This window comes from Peromyscus maniculatus, chromosome 8 (assembly GCF_049852395.1).
Source record: "Peromyscus maniculatus bairdii isolate BWxNUB_F1_BW_parent chromosome 8, HU_Pman_BW_mat_3.1, whole genome shotgun sequence".
Lineage (NCBI taxonomy): Eukaryota > Metazoa > Chordata > Mammalia > Rodentia > Cricetidae > Peromyscus > Peromyscus maniculatus.
In genome coordinates, this window is record NC_134859.1 from 79,928,886 (window position 1) to 79,946,338 (window position 17,453).

The following is a 17,453-nucleotide window of genomic DNA, read 5'->3' on the forward strand; positions in this document are numbered from 1 at the left end:
TTCCTTGATCTCTACACCTTTGTTTACCTCTCTGTATGTATCATGCCCTAACTGAATCTTCATCACCCTCTTTACCTTTATTCTGTCCAACACTATTTCTTCTCACCTCCCTATTGTACCTGCACTAAACCAGAAGTAAGATTCCCCTTCCATGGTTAGAGCTATATACTGATTAGTTATCCAAACAACCAACTAATCATTGTCAGTCATTAGTAACTTTTTAGTAACTAATTCAGACCAGGTTTATGGAACATCTATCATGTTCCAATTTTTTGATAAGAATCACAAATCTAAAATTAATGTAGCATATCCTTTCTGTTGGATACCTCATGGTCAACCAAATAAATATGCTGCAATTCATACTGCCAACAGTCCTAAATATTCAGGGCTAATGGGGCATAAACAAGGTGTTCTGTCTGGTGGGATCTGAGTTTGAGTGGAAGTTTCCTAATATGTGTGCCTTTTTCTAACCTCTGTTTTGTGTCTGTGAAAATTTCCATGTTTTTCTTATAAAAAGTTAGGTTATGATGGTTTGCCCACATAATTTACACTATATACAGATGCCCAGAAATAGATAATTTTATTCAAGAGACATGCAAAGTGTCCTGATTACATTTTGCTAAAACCTTTCAAATGCACATGTTTGCTGACATTCACAACACTCTCCCTAGTATTAAACAATATAAAATTAACTGCTTTGATTGTTTATTCTTATTTTTATTCTCTTAACTGTGTGTGTGTGTGTGTGTGTGTGTGTGTGTGTGTGTGTGTAGCAAGCTCAGAATATTCTCTTATGTGCCCTACTCTCTCTTTTCTCGGCCCTCCTGCCATTTGTCCCCTCCCCTAAACAGTTTCGCATCTATGTTCATTGAATACATCCACAGATGACTTTACATGACTGTATAAAACCTAGGAGCCATGAATGAGAGAGAACATATTCACCTTTCTGACACTGGCTGAGGTTACTTGATATGATGACCTCCAGTTACGTTCACTTCCAGCAAACAACATAACTTCATACTCTATGACAAGCAGCATAACATGTTTAAAAGTTCAGTTTAATATGTGAAAAATCATGCTTTCCTGCTTGACATCCTTGCCTTTATTTGATTACTAGCAAGTTTTAAAATATCCACATGTCCTCCTTTGAATAACTTGTTTTGTTGCTCAGAGAATTATTTTTGATTCTTATACTAACCATTAAAACATTTTTATGACATTAATTTTTATTATTTGAAATGTTTCAGAATATTTTTCTATTCAATGAGATATCATCACACAATATGGGTTAAAAGACTCCCAGTTGCGGGTGACTAAGCACACAGTGTTCTCTCCCTTGTGAGCCCCAATAACATGTCACCAGGGCAACAAAATCACAAGGATGGGACACACATAATGGGAGGACTAGGAGAGGAGACATTTCAGCAGTGTGTGGACGTAAAATAGAGATGGAAGCATAATGATAATTGATGTTACTAAAAGAAACTACCACTGCTCCAAAACGTCAGAGGGGAGATAAGCAGAGAATGGGGTCCATTAGCTCTAGAGACCTATGGAGAGGTTCTGGTGAAGAGGAGTCTTAGGTGAAGAGGAAAGCTAAGTTTGTTCTTGGGAGCATCTCCTGACCCACACTCGACCCTTTCCCTGTATTAATTATAATAAGGAACAGCTAGGTCCTGATGTCCATTCAAGCAAACACAAACAAACCTATTTAAAGGGATATAATGTTAACTAGTAGAGCATGCATGTCATTTCACTGGGATGGTGGGAGTGGGATACATCAAGCAGTGATGTACAAGTGTAAAGTACATGTCAAAGCTGGGGGATATCAAGTTACTACAGCTCTTCACCTGCTCACCCTACAGCAAGGTCAGAGGACCCTAGGTGTTTGGCACCATTTTGTTCTGGTTTTGTCTGGTTTGATGTTCAAACATTCTCATATTTTCGGGAATGCAAGCTATTAATGTATCAGATGAGATTACTTCCTTTGGTATTTGTGCTTATAGCATGTATCATTATTGCCAAATCAACTCAAATATTGTTTATATTTACCAAAATATTTTACTTGTTAAGTCTTTTAAACAATATAATCCCCCATAAATGTATATAATAGACTATCATAAGGCCTAACCTAATATTTCAATTAACAAATTACCAAATATTAGCCTTGGTGTTGTGAATCATTATGTAAGTGCCTTTTGAAAATTATCTTGTTTTATTTTGTGATATAGTTACATCATCTCCCCCTTCCCTTTTCTCCCTCCAAACCTTCCCATATTCCCTCTTTGCTCTTTTTCAAATTCAGGGCTTTTTTTTTTTTTCATTAATTGTTGTTACAAATGTATAATATGTGTGTGTGTGCGTGTGTGTGTGTGTGTGTGTGTGTTGTTACATATGTGTATGTAATTACAATTAATGAAGATAGAAAGATAGATAGATAGATAGATAGATAGATAGATAGATAGATAGATAGTTCTTATATAAAATTCAAAGATTTTTTTCTAGGTTATTTGTTATTCAAAGTAAGTCATCCCTTATGTGCTTATATGCTAATATCACTTCTGTTTTACTTTAACTTTAAAATAGTTCCTAATATTTGAAAAGGCAGGTACTTTGTTGTTCTACTTTTTCCAAATTATCATACTTATTCATAGATTAATATCATTTTACTCTTTCCAAAATTTCTCACAGTATTTTCAGTGATATTGTCTTAAAACTATATTTTTAAAATAACAAGTAGTTTAAAGATGTTTAGTCTTCCTAACCAGGAATATATGTTTCTTTGTTAATTTATACTTAGGTTTTCCTTTTAGGTACAATTTTATCATTTTTTCCATACATGAGAGCAGCATAGCTTCATGGTATTTCTGTCTTTATTTTTGCTATGATATACTACTTCTCTCCAATAAATAGTTTCCACAGTTGCCATTAAATTTGCATTTTCATCAGAACTTCGACACATATAGACAAGAGTCAAATAGGTATGGTACAACCACAATAGCTCCCCGGTACATGCCTCGAATTCCTGCCCACCAACTCCCTTATCTCCTGGTCTTCCTCAGCAGCTTCCTATTTTGAACAGTTTCAACTGATCCTCCTGATATCTACTTTCACATTTCCAAATAATTTGATTATGTTGCTGTTTATTGCTTTTTACTTTTAGAAATTATCTCTTGGCTTCCTTCTATAAGAAGTGAGAAGTAAGCTGTTTTGTTTTTACAACCACTGTCCCATCCTTCTTACCCCTTAATTTTTTATTAAATCAATGTTTATATTGTCACTTTTATGTGATGATCCTGGATAAATGAATAGTAATTTAACTTTTATGATCAAAATATTATTCTCCCTGACATTATCATTTACTTGTTTCAGCTTACTTAACTGATAGATTTGTGTGCATGAGTCCATTGTGTGAGTGTGTGAGTGTGTGTGTGTGTGTGTGTGTGTGTGTGTGTGTGTGTGTAAAACAGTTTTCCATGCATTACTCTTTAATTTACTAACCATATTTATGTACAATGTTACAAAATCCTCTCAGGATATTATATCAAGATATAATAAAACATTAGTTTATTATGTTCATCTTTTGGCAGCAGTCCTTTGCGGAGGCATGTGAGTTTTCTCTTGTAGAAGAGATCTCTCCACTGTGAAGGATCCATTATTTCTTATGTTCTGTTTCCTCTTCTGTTTTCTTTATTACTCTGTTACAAAAGAGTATATCCTCTTTTCACTTGCCTTAAAAAAAATGCCCACAGATACTTTTTGTATCAGGCTTTTTCTTTTCTTTTAGACCACCAACCAGCTCCCAAATCATGACACAGAGACTTATTATTAGTTTTGAATGCTTGGACTAGCTTAGGCACCCTTCTGGCTAGCTTTTTTAACTTAAAACTAACCTATTTCTCTTTATCTACCTTCTGCCCCTGGGCTTATTACTTTTCTTCAGTATATTTTACTTTCACTGTTTCTCTATGTCGGGCTGGCTGGTGTCTGCCAGGCTTCTTGTCCCAGGCATGGCCCTCATTCTCTCCTCCTTCTTCTCTCATTCTTTCCTAGATTTCTCCTCCTATTTATTCGCTCTGCCTGCTAGCCCTGCCTATCCTGTCTCTGCCCAGTTATTGGCCATTCAGCTCTTTAGTAGATCAACCAGGTGCCTTAGGCAGGCAAGGTAAAACAAATGCAACACATTTTTTTCATAATTAAACTAATGCAGCACAAACAAGAGTAACACATCCTTACATCATTAAACAAATGCAGCATAAACAAATATAATACTTCTTTGCCTGGTTAAAATAGTATTCCACAACAACTTTTATTCTGCCCTGTACTTGATTGATGAGGATAAATTAAGAATTCTTACTTGGAAATTACTGACACTAAAATATATGAAGGCCCCTTTCCAGTGTCTCACAGCTTCCATGGTCTCTATTGAGAAACATCGTCACATGTTATCTTATTCTGTTGATCCTTTGTTTGAACTCGTTTTATTACTTCTGAAAACTTTCAAGGTGTCCTCTTTGTTGTGTGCATTATGAAATAACACATTGATGTATGGGATGATTTTCACACATTTTTCTTATTACCAAATGGTATCTTTAAGTCTGGAAATATGATGACCTCATGAACTCTTGCTGCACAATAATCTGGAACTATTTTTTTTGTGTGTGCCTGTGTCTCTTTTCTCTTTTTCTGGAAGTACTATTTTTTCTGTACTTCCTGGAGTCTTAAGCTTTAGATTATTTTGTTAACCTATATATTATATATACAATATATAAAATGTTGGATTTCAATTTGATATTTTGATACTTGTAAATAATTTTACTTTAATAGCATTCACCCATCATTACCCTTTTTCGTAACTCCCTCCTTTCTCTGGTCCTCCTTCCATTCCCAAATATAGAATTGTCCTTTAGTGTTCCCTAGAACTTCAGGAAATGTAATATGAAGATAATTTTAATGATCACTATTTTTATTATAACATTTCTAATGTTTTACCATTAAGGGTTTATCTCTATATTCATGGCTGGCAATATACTTTTTATTATCTTAGGAAAATGGTATTCATAGCACTTAACAAAGTATCTAAACTGTGTGTTTATAAAAGGTAATAGAATTTTATCTTACATTAAATTCTTAGATAACTAAAATTATCTACAGTCAATATACTTGATCTTGGTATTGTTTAAAAAATGAATTTTTGTAAAATGACAACAACCAACCCCCATTCTTGAAGTTTGAATGAAAAATGTTGTTATAGACTCGTGTCTGAATACTTAGTCTCCAGATGTCTGGACTGTTTTATCGAGTTGTGGAAACTTTAGAAAGTGGAGCCTTGGTGAAGGAAGTGAGTCACTTCCTTTAATGACCCAGTTCACTTCCTGTTTGCCTCCTTCTTCCTCCCCTCAGTGTGATCAGCTGCCTTGTGTTCCTTGCTTTAACCCTCCAGTTGTGAGCTAACATGAATTCTTTCTCTCTTAAGTCACTTCTTGTCGAGGATTAGGTCATAAAATACTTTAAAGTAATAAATGTATCCAAGGTTTAGTTTTGAATATTTCTAGAATTTCATGTTGTAACCTGTATGCCTGTTCATTAAGCAGTCATTTCTGAAAATCACTGTAATCCCACTACATGGCAGACCATGTGACAGACACCAGGAAGCTATATAATACCTTCTCACTCACTGAGCTGATATTAAGTTACTTTGAAATAAAAACGTCTAGGTGTTCATATTTGACAGCCAGAAAATACTTTTCAGTGTACGTGGACATTATAGCAAAGGCTTAGGGCTGAATAATATGGTGAATGGCAGTGAGAAATCCTCGGATTATGTCACTTGGTAGGCAACAGAGAGAGATTCAAGTGCTTTGTTTTGATGTATTAAATATGAAGTAGCTATTAAACAACTAAGTGAAAAATTCAAGAGTCCAACTGATCTTGATCTGGAGCTTAGGGAAGAGCCAGATGGTGGCTATAAACTTCAGTGGTTTTTTTTTTTTTTAGGATAATTTATATTTAAAATTATGAGGTTGGAAGATGTCATCAAAGGCACAACTATATCATTAACATGAAAAGGGACTAGGATGGAATCTTGGGAAACTCCAAGACACTCTAAAAGGTTGGAGAGGAATAATAAGAAAACCTAAGAACAATCAAGCAAAGCCAGGGATTCTGAGAACAAGACTGATTCATTATCACAGCTGAGAAACTCCCAGTGGTTTACCATTTATCATTTGTTTATCAGTTGTTAGCAACTTTTATTGTCCTGGTCTATATAGTGGGAAAGTATGATAATGTATTGTAAATAAAAATGCATAATATAATACACTGTATAATGTATACATTGTGAGTGTGTCAGAAATATGTGACTTTTTATTATTTTGATCTATATAATATGCCCAGGTATGGCCACACTAACAGGGACTTTTAAAAAAAAGTCAAGAGGCCTATCATGTAGCAGGACATCAATAACGCTGGAAAACGGATGGTTACTGAACAAGCATGTATTTTACTAAATGGAATTCTACAATTATTTTTTATAAATTGTGAGAAGACAGCTCAATCAGTAAAGTGCTTAACGTGCCACCATGAGGACCTGATTTGTGTGGCAATGCTAAACATTTACTCACACCTCACAAGTGTCTCAAATGGTACTACATTTTGGGCACTATGTTGGACACTGATTCAATAAGTAGATAGGGAAAAAATTTGAGTGAAATGTGTTTTCATTGTTTGTTGTCTAACAAAACAAAAATTGAAAGGCATATGTATTCTTTGCTAGATATGAAGTCATTATGCTATACAAATCAATTGATCTATATAGTTATTCAATACAACACACATTATCTCAATATGAATTTACTAAATATACCTTGATTTTAGAGTTCTATTCCAAATGTTTCAATTTAAGAATAAGGAATTAAGCATCCCATTCCACAATTAATGTGGGTTTTCAGAAGTCACACTCATGCTCTCATTAGTCTCATTACAACTGCAACTCAGGTTTGCAAAATTGCCAGGTGAAATGACTTCATACAAATTTGTCTCCAAATAAGTGAAAACCTGGAAAGAAAAGAGGCCTGGAGAAACAAAGGGTCAGAGGACATGTTTAGAATGCAGAGTCATTTTTTGAAGCAGTATCACCCGTGCATACTAATTCACAAAGAAATCCTTAAACAGGACTGCAGAGAATCTGGAACACAGCAAGTAGTTTGTGGCTCCTTGGAGATAACTCAATAGCTCTTTAATTCTTTCATTAATGACTCTATATTTAGTGCATTGGTTTAGTGTCTTGTCATGTAGAAAAGTTATTCAACCCAAAGATGTCATAAAGACACACTAGTAAAAAGAAAACAAAATGACTCAAAAGATTGAAAATGCCTTGCAATTTCTTGTTCTCTAGGGGTGCCAGAGGTATCTTGCAAACTCCACTCATCAGGCAAGAATCCTCGTTTTCCTCCTTCTATGTAAATAATTTTGGTTTTTTGCAACCAAAAGAATCTGAAGGTGAGCCAGTTACATGGTTCAGTGAATGAAGGCAGCTATGCCAAGCCTGACACAAGTTCCATCCTCAAGACTCACATGGTAGAAGGAGAGAGCAAACTCCCATGAGGTGTCATCTGAGTTTCACATTCACACACCACACCCTCTACCCATAAATAAGTAAAGGTGAAATAAATATTGTAATGAGTATTTAGGTGTGTATAAGAATTAAAAAAAAAGCATAACGATTCACAATTCCAAAAAGAGTGTTTTGTCATTTGGTGGATATTTTTTAAATATGCAAAATTGTATAGTGGAGAAAATGGACTCCAACATCAGATACAATGATATCTGAATTCATGTCACCTACTTTGTGATCTTAGACAAATGGCTGAACTTTAAAATTATAGAGGAAGCTTCACTTTTAGTTGGTGTAAAATAAGAGAACTAACTCTGTGTTAGGTTTATTTCATCAACCAGAAATAGTATGTTAAAGAGAATGACAATTTCTTGGCATTCAACAAATGATAGAACAGGAGATCCAGGAGAACACTGGATCACCTGATTACACCAGAGTTAAGAAGAAAGAGTTAAGTGCAGTGTATGTTGGCTAGGGAGACAAATGTGGAATGAGTTTGTGTAACAGTTTCCAATTTAATCAGTGATGCTCAGAATAACACCATATACCTCCCAAAGTGATACAATGAAAAGAATAGTCTGTTTACATGTTATTCATACCACAGATCTGTAATGTAAAAACAACCATGATGAAATAGCACACAAACCTAAGTCAGAGAGCATTCTTCAAAATAACCAGCCAGTCCATTTGACAGGTGTCAGCAATAAGCAGGATAAAGACAAGACAACATCCCAGACGCAAGAAGGTGAAGACGGGACAACTAAACATAGTATGTGACATTGTATTGATCCTGGATGTGAAAAGGGACACAGTTGGGACATACTGGCAGGCTGTTAATTAGTTCATGGTACTGCATCAAATGTCTCATTTATGACTTTCATAATCCCACTGTGGTTGCATATGTCAACAATAAATTTTGTCATATGCCACATGCCAACAATACATTTTCCCAGGCTCATTTGTAACTTTGAAAATTATATCAAAATTAAATGTTAAACTTTAAAATGTATTTGAAACACTAGAGTATTAAGTTACTAAAAAGCATGAAAGAAAGATGATATTTATTAGAAACATTCTAAAATTTAAAACCAGATGTACTGGTACCCCAAATGTACTGTCAGCAGGCAGGAGGCTGAGGCAGGATGCTCACAATTCAAGACAAGGTCAGGCTACAAAGTAAGTCAAGGCCGTCCTGGGCTACATGAAACTTTTGCTTTATTGAGACAATTGATACTGGTTAGCTGCAGCTGAGAAATTTAGTTGTAACTGAGAGGAGAACAGAATCATTGAGGATCATAAATATAAGAGTATTTCCTCAGGATCAGCTGGGGCTACACGGTGAGTTTAAGCCAACTTGGATAAACCTTTTCAAATTAATGTTCTTTTACCCCTTGCTTCAATTAAGTTTTTGTGGGCAATGTTAGTAAGTTTTAAATAATTGGATTGGTAAAACAAAAGTAGGCAGCCATGTCATAATCTCAAAAATTAAAAAAAAATAAATAAATAACATAAGTAGGCCAAGATTCACAAACAAGATTTCCAAGGAGTTCTACTGTATATGAGTACTGGAGCTGGGTAATATAAATGACACACAGGGAGAAGAGGTATGTCTTTTCTCTGTGAGATTTCAGTCTAGTGAATCAATCAATAATTAAGATTAGCTTTAAAATTAGTGACCAGAAATTAACGAGTGATTAAATAATGGCAAATACACAATAATATAGAGCATCTGTTGTTTTGTAATGTTGACAAAGGCACTGTTTTGCTGCATGTGTTCAAAGGAAGGAACAATTTCCTATGGCCATGCTATTCTTCCCCATTCTAGTGGACTGTAGCTCATCTGTACCCTGTGGTCCAGTCTGCAGCCTTGGATCACAAGTCTGTTAGGAGAGAGAGCACAATCCTATATACATCAGTAGACAGAGCTGCATGGGAAGGGCAAGCATGGACTCAGATGCCTGTGATCAGTGGCCAGATCCCAGCTCTGTGGTTTCCCAACTGTGTGCCTCTGGGGAAAGCTGCTTGAGCTGGCTGTACAGATTCTTCACTTGAATAATGAACATAATTAAAGCATAGGGTTGTTAAATGGACCAAGTGAATTAATAAGTACAAATCTGGATACATAATAAATATTGCCTCAACATTATTGCTCTGCCATTTTCTTTCTCTTAACACCCCACCCAGAAGAGCTCTTGCACACTTATGCATATACACATTCTTCATCAAGTCCTTTTGCTGTTCCTCAAAACTATGCCTTAGGTGAGTGTATATTTAGTTGACTCTATTGCTCATTTGTCCAAGTCATTGTCTTCTCTTGCTCATAGTACAATCTCATCCCAGCCCATCTCTCTGCCTCTACTTTCGTCTTCTCACATCCATTCTTGAAACAGGAGCTAGAGCAGCAGCACCCAACATATAAAAGATGTCACCTTTCTCCTGAAATTACAGAAACTTCCAATTGCACTTAGTATGAATTCTAATTTCCTGCTGTGGCCTATGATCCTCCATGGTGTGGGTACTGACTCATTTTTCATTTTCTCAACTCATCTCCCTCACCCTTTCCCTCTTCATCTCCATCTACTTCTCCATCCTCCTCTCCCTTTCTCTGCTCTGTGTATACTTATCCCACATTATTTCAATTTAAACCACATCTGTCCTTTCTTCAGCCTGTGTTCTCCTCCCACCTAGTCCATTACACACAAAAAAATCAAAAGTTGTATTTTCTAACTGAGTAAACAAAGGGGAGAAGCTTGCAAAGAGTGTAAGTGCAGGGTGCAAGGGTTAGGTTTAGAAAAATGCCAAGTGCTGGGAAATTTTGATGAGATGGACTACCACAGTGTATTCTAGGGAAATAGAACAGGATGAATCCAGGCCACATCCTCGTGTCTAATTCTGTGTCCTGTGTCTAATTCATCAGTCTTTAAAGAAAGCTGAAACTTTAGCATTGGTTTAGTCTGGAAGGAAACTTGGAATGGGCTTAATTGAGGCTAGGAAATTGATCCAGCAGTAAGATAGACACTTGAAAGCATTATCTGAAAATCTAATGAGAGTGTGCTGAGAAAGTTTCATGTATTTGACAATATCAGTATCTGAGAAGGTCCCAAATAGTGTTTGGAATGAGAAGGAGGGGCTTATCTAGTTACCTGCTCACCCAGGTGATTACAGTTTCTCATGCTTCATTAGAGGAGAGAGAAGGAGAGAAGAGAGAGGGGTGGTGGAGAGGATGTACAAAGAACAGAAGCATTTGAGTGACCCAAGAAGAGATGGTCTGTAGAGTGAAGTGACCAAGTAGCCAGCTCATGAACAGACTCAGAAGACCAGAGACCAGGGACTCTCACATAGACTAGATTGGAGAAGAAAACTCAGCCCCATGAAGCCAGGCCTAAATAACTGTGAGCTCAGTGACTATTTACCCTATCTGGAGGCAGACTTTTCTGTCCCATCAGCCAGTTCCCAAATAACCACACAGACTTGTTATTAATTATAAATGCTCAGGCGATAGCTTAGACTTGTCGTTAACTAGCTCTTATAACTTAAATTAACCCATTTCCATTCATCTATGTGCTGCCTGAGATTTGTTTACCTCATCTATGTACTTCCCATGCTGCTTCTTCCTCGTCTGTCTGGCAACCCTGAAACTCCTCCTCCTTTTTGCCAGCATTCTCTTAGTCTGCTTCCCCTGCATAATCTTATTCTGCCTAGTTTTAGACCAGTCAGCTTCTTTATTAAACCAATCACAATTACATATATTCACACAGTGTAAAGGAATATTCCATAACCATCTAAATGGGAAAGTGACTCCTCAAACATGTCTATTCTCATTTTTTAGAATAAAATAAGATAATTGCTAGATCTAAATTAGAAATTTATGTATTTTAATCTGAGATTAATAAGTGTTAAATGTTGATGATTCATGCAGATGTCCAAACAATATTAATGCTAATCAGCCATGTGATGGCAACTAAAATATCTCTCAGTCTAGACAAAAGCATCATAGTGATAAGGTTTGCATTTATTGACATGTAGGGGTCCAAGGGGCACATGGTCAGACTCTGTGTGTGGGGGGAGGAAGATACTTTCTAGACTTGATTCACCCACCTAGAGGTAGAGATGGGGTCCCAACATGGTCAGTAACCATTTGCAAATGTTTCTTCACTGAAACTAGAGCTCTCAGTGAATGTACCTGTTGTGGAAAAGAAAATCCAGTGTAGTTCAAGTAGGACTATGTATTTGGAGAATGAGATGAGGTTGAAGACTGAAAGCAAAACAGATCCAATTTCTTATTGAGGACAATTATTTAAGGAATGAGATAATATACAGAGACCTCTTCTCTGTAATTGGAGGTTTGATGAATGTGCCAAGACTAGATTTTCCTAATAGGAATCTTCACACATGAGTGAGTAAGTACACCTGTCTTATTAACAAGCAAGCCTGAGACCAAATGAACTAGCAAAAAAAAATATATTACAAATATTACAGCAATTCAAATTCTCATTTTTTAAAAATATGATACTTGCTATGTTTGCCCTAAAGCTATGGGAGTCAACATTGTAATTATTTGAAAGCAAACAGGTCTACAAATGTCAGAGTTGTGAGCTTGTAGGCTTCTCATTCAAATCCTATTTTTTCCCCATTTGTGGGAAGGAATTATTCACGACCCATTGCCTTTCCCTTCTTGCCTTCAGTCTACCTCACATCAGCTTATATATCTGCTAAGAAACTGAGTGTTGAAACAAACGCAGGCTTTGTGACTTAACATTTGGAAATCTCTACCTGTGCATTAGTGAAGTCTTAGAGAGCTCAGCATCAGCACTGTAGTCCTATGGAGCCAGCCATCCTTCTGTTTGGGAAGTGACAAGATCTACTAATAAGCAACTCCACATAACACCGACTACACATGACTTGGGCCATTGAGAATTGATTTCAAAACCACAGAAAAAGACCTAAAGCACTACTCATTTGTAAAAATAATTATGCCCTGAGATCTGACTTGGCTATAATAAATGTAAGGTCTTATCCCAGGTAAATTTATACCTCAGGATGTTATATTACAGCTGGATGCTTTAACTTAGTTGTACTAGTTTTCTTGGTCTAATTTGTTTTCACAGATACTAAATTTTCTTTATCAACAACTTCATCATCACCATAATCATAAAAGCAGTTAATAAATATGCAATATTAACAACATGTTAGACACTTGCTAAATATTTTACATGATGAATCTCAATGAATACAACAGCCAAATAAAGCAGACACTATTTTTACTCCTCTTTTAACAGAGAAAAAAATAAGGTGCATAGTACTAAGAAATTAACCAGTTTCCCCCAGACAATAAATTGTAATATGAGAATAAAAACTCTGTATTTTATATATCCACAACCTCAAAGAACTCCTAGACATTTTACTCAAAATAAACTCTTCTCTGTGAAGCCTATAATACAATTTCCTAAATTCTATGTTTAGATGGTAGAATAATTAAAAGATGCTGTCTGGTGTCTGGCCCTTTAAATGTCTGTTCTCTCTCTCTCTCTCTCTCTCTCTCTCTCTCTCTCTCTCTCTCTCTCTCTCTCTCTCTCTGTGTCTGTCTCTGTCTCTCTCTGTGGTGTGTGTGTGTGTGTGTGTGTGTGTGTGTGTGTGTGTGTAAGTATGTGCACATAAGTGCAGGTACCTTTAAGGACCTGAAGAAGGCATTGGATCCCCGGAATTGGAATGACAATAAGACACCCTAAAAGGGTGCTAGAAACTGAACTTAGGTCCTCTTCAACCAGTGTGTGCTCTATTCTAGTATGCTTTCTGTTGCTGTTAAGAACACCAGAATCACAGCATCTTGGAGAAAAAATAATTCACTTCCATGTCATAAATGATCCTCAAAGGAAGCAAAGCCAGGAATTTGAAAGAGAAACAATGGACAAACACTGCTGAGTGGATTACTTTTATTGGTTTCCTCAGCAACCTTTCTTATTCAATCAGGCTCGTGTCTAAGGATGGCACTGCCCAACATGGGATTGGCCCTCTTATATCAATCAGTAATCAAGTAAATGTACTACAGACATGCCCATGGATCAATTTGATGGAAGTAATTCTTCAATAGAGATTTCATCCTTTTAGGTGTGTCAAGTTGATTGCCAAGTTTAACCATCACATGCTCTTAATCATTAAACTATCTCTCCAGCCTGTATCCAGTTCTTTAAATGAGTTTGGGTGTTCCCAACATGCAGTTGATTGTCCAGGTCGGTATCTTTCCTCTTTATTTGCTCTGTGGCAATCCCTACCACATCAAGTCTATAGAATGACTACTCCACTCTCATCTTCTCCAGCTTTGCCTTTCTGAGATACACCGTTCTTCAAGTACTGTTTGCTATAGGCATGCTCTTCAGCTCAACACTAAAGTGTCCCTTTGCATGTCCTTCAAAGTTACTTTTATTTTCATCAAATGATTCATGTGGCCTCCATACCCCAGTTCTAGCTCCCAAAAGAGTCACACTACCTGGACCTATCCTAGTCTGGCCACCAGGAAAAAACATATTGACAATAATCAGCTATGAGATTCCAGATGATCTTAATCTAAGTTTTATGCATGTTTTTCCTGACTCAGTGATTGGCAAATATATGGAAAACTCTCACTGCAAATGCCAAAACCCAGACCAGACTAAGCATTGTAGGTCATTTTCAGTTTATAGCTAGGTCAGCCAAAAAAAAAATGCTACCAATGTCAATCATTGAATTATACATGATGAAGAATGAGTTTGAACCACACTTCTAGACAGGATGGGGTTGGGAATCGACTGAGAGTAAAGAAAAGCAGTTTTCTTTCTATTATGTGGCTTCTCCTGTCTTGAGACATACTGCTTAATTGTATGAATTGGATCATTGTACACAGGACTTCTGATGGGCTGGTTGCCACTCTTCAGAGACATAACATCTTGCTATATCTGAAATCTGCACCAAATAGGGTCAGAGTATGAGTGTCCAATCCCAAAAGGAATAATGATTTACAATCAGAGTGAGAGCATTAAATCCCCACATTTCACATCATTAAACAATAATAATAGTTCCAGCACCCCCTTTTCCAATAATATATTCAATTCCTCAGAAGTGATAGTTATAGCTAGCAGTAAGTCTTGGGTTTATGTTCCATGATATTTCCTCTATTTGGAATAATTGGAGGGTTTGTCTAAACCCTTACACAGGTTTTATTTACACAGATATTCCCTAAAGATAACATCTATTTGATTCATTCATCTGACATATTTTTTCTTTTAAAAAATATCCTGATTAATAAAACTGCTAATTGACCTACCATGCTCTGTTAGTCCCTGTTCATAAGTTTTCTTTACATAAATATACACAATATAGCCTACATTCAGAATACTACTGTTCTTGGTTCAATTAAACATTCTCCTACATGTGCATTTCCTGGAGCTGCCTTCCTCTTTTCTCTACCTGATAGACTCTCGAACATATTTCAGTAACCAATGCAAGTATCACTGCTCTGAGAATTCTCACCTAGAACTCCTGTGGGACCTTATCATTTCATGCAGTTAACACTTTAGACATAACCATGGTGATTCTGAGAAGGGATGGCCTCTTTTAACTCCATGGACGATCATTTAAAGCCATATAAGACTATAATTTCTTTTGAATTCATTAGCTTTGGATTCTTTGAGCAAGAAGAAAATAATGAATTTAACATATAGATTACATTTATTACCAAACACTAAGGTTCATTAGCATTTCTTCAACATCTATCTTCTAATATCATTGCCCACACCTTAACGATTCACTAATAAAAGATGCTATTATAAATGTTCTATAAGGAATAAATTAAAAACTTACTTAATTTAAGATATCTGTCTATGGTAAGGTGAATTAGAGCAGTCTGCTCCCCATACTGAAATAGAAGTTCAAGAATTTCTCTATATATACAAAAAATACCCACATGACACATAGTCCTTCTTCAGTCCCAATGCTATTGACATATAGATGTTACTCTAAGTTTAGTGCACTACTTCTGTAAAATATCTCTGACATGGAAGAGGCCATATCAATGTAGAGAACTTTGGGAGGATGTTGGTAGCTGGCAGAGATGGTCATCTTGGCAAATTTCTAAAGGAAGGAAAACATACATGTTGAACCATAACTTGAATGGTCAGCCAAACTCATATTAGACTAAAAGGCACAAATGCAAACTCCAACCTTATATTAACAACACAGCTGTGTTTTCTCGGTGATGGAAATTCTATATTGTCCGTCCTGGCCAATAGTCAGAGTTTGAGGGATGTCTCACTTAAATTCTAGGAAAATCCAACTCACTGGACTGTTGGGACATTCCAAACTTTCTCTTTGGAGAGGCTGGGCTGATACTGATGGCACTAAAATTTCAATTGTATTTTTAAATGGTGACCTCTACATTAGCTATCTATCATTGCATGTAACAGTGCTGAGACTTGGTAGATTAAAACAACGTTTATTATTAACATTCCACTAGCTTCTGGGTCAACTGTGTGATTTCACAGATCTCATTAAGCTCCTGGATAGAGCTGCAATTGTATATGTGGTAGATTGGCAGGGTGGCTGAAGGTTGACATGTCTTTAATGATCTCACTCACACATCTAACAGCTGGCTATGAACCAAGGTGATGCATGGCACTGAGCCATGAGCTTCTCTTCCAGGCAGCTAGCCTGGGCTTGCTCACATGGCAGGATCACAAGACAGCAGTGGAAATACTGAAGCTTGTATGTAGAAGTGACACAAGGTTAAGTAACAAGAAAGCCATCAGTTGAAGCAGCTGCAGAGCCCTTTATTCCCATACAAGCAAACCAAAATGCATCATTCTAAACACAGAATGAATCTTACGCTTAAATAGTCTAAATTGTCCCTATTTCTATCTCAGCACTTTTCCACTGAGATGTTCTAAATAATACTGTTGTTCCCCCTTAGCCAAGTAAGAATTTCCTTTGCCTTTCTTCCCTAGGCACTCTGTAATAATACACCCCTCTTAAATCTTTGGCTTAGTCCTGAGCATTCAATTCATAAATTCTTTTCTATTCCAATAAAAATTAAAAATTTAACATGCCCTAGTTTATCTTTTCTTATCATACTTCTATTGCATTCTATTGGCCGACAGACAACAAGTTCAGCTTATGTTCAGGGACACACATACTGGAGAGGAAGTTGCAAAGTTATGCTGTGAATGCAAGGATGTAGACATATTTCTTTAGTAGTGAGAATTTTTGTAGTTTAATTCCCTCTATCTCCTGCTTGACTGCTTGACACATTCCTCAGATGGATTGTTTCCGTTGAATTAAGAATGCCCCCCTGACTCAGACTTAGATTTTTATACAAAGGGTGGCAAAATTGTATGATACTGTGGGAACTTTAAGAAATGAGGCCTGGCTACAACAGTGGTACACTAGGGATGAGCCTTGAAGATAATACCCACTCTGGTCACAACACACTCTACTCTGTATCCTAGTTTGTGGTCTCTCTACCATACACTCCATGTTTTCCTCACCATAGTAGACCATGACTTCAGAAACTGTGAGGCAAAATCAATCTTTCTTCAGGTGAGCTGTTTCTATCAGGTATTTTGGTTGCAGATATTAACCAATCCATCTGTTGATGTCATTGATTAAGCTAAGGTCAGGTTTCATCCAGATTGCATCTGATAGTGGTCACTCATTCATCATTCAGTAACATGTGTTTAGAGATGACTCAGTGTCACTAATTCTTCTCTGTTACAGATTCAATTCAATTCCTATCAAAATTCCAACACAATGTTTCACAGAAATTGAAAGCAATAATCCTAAATTTCACGTGGGAACACAAAAGACCCAG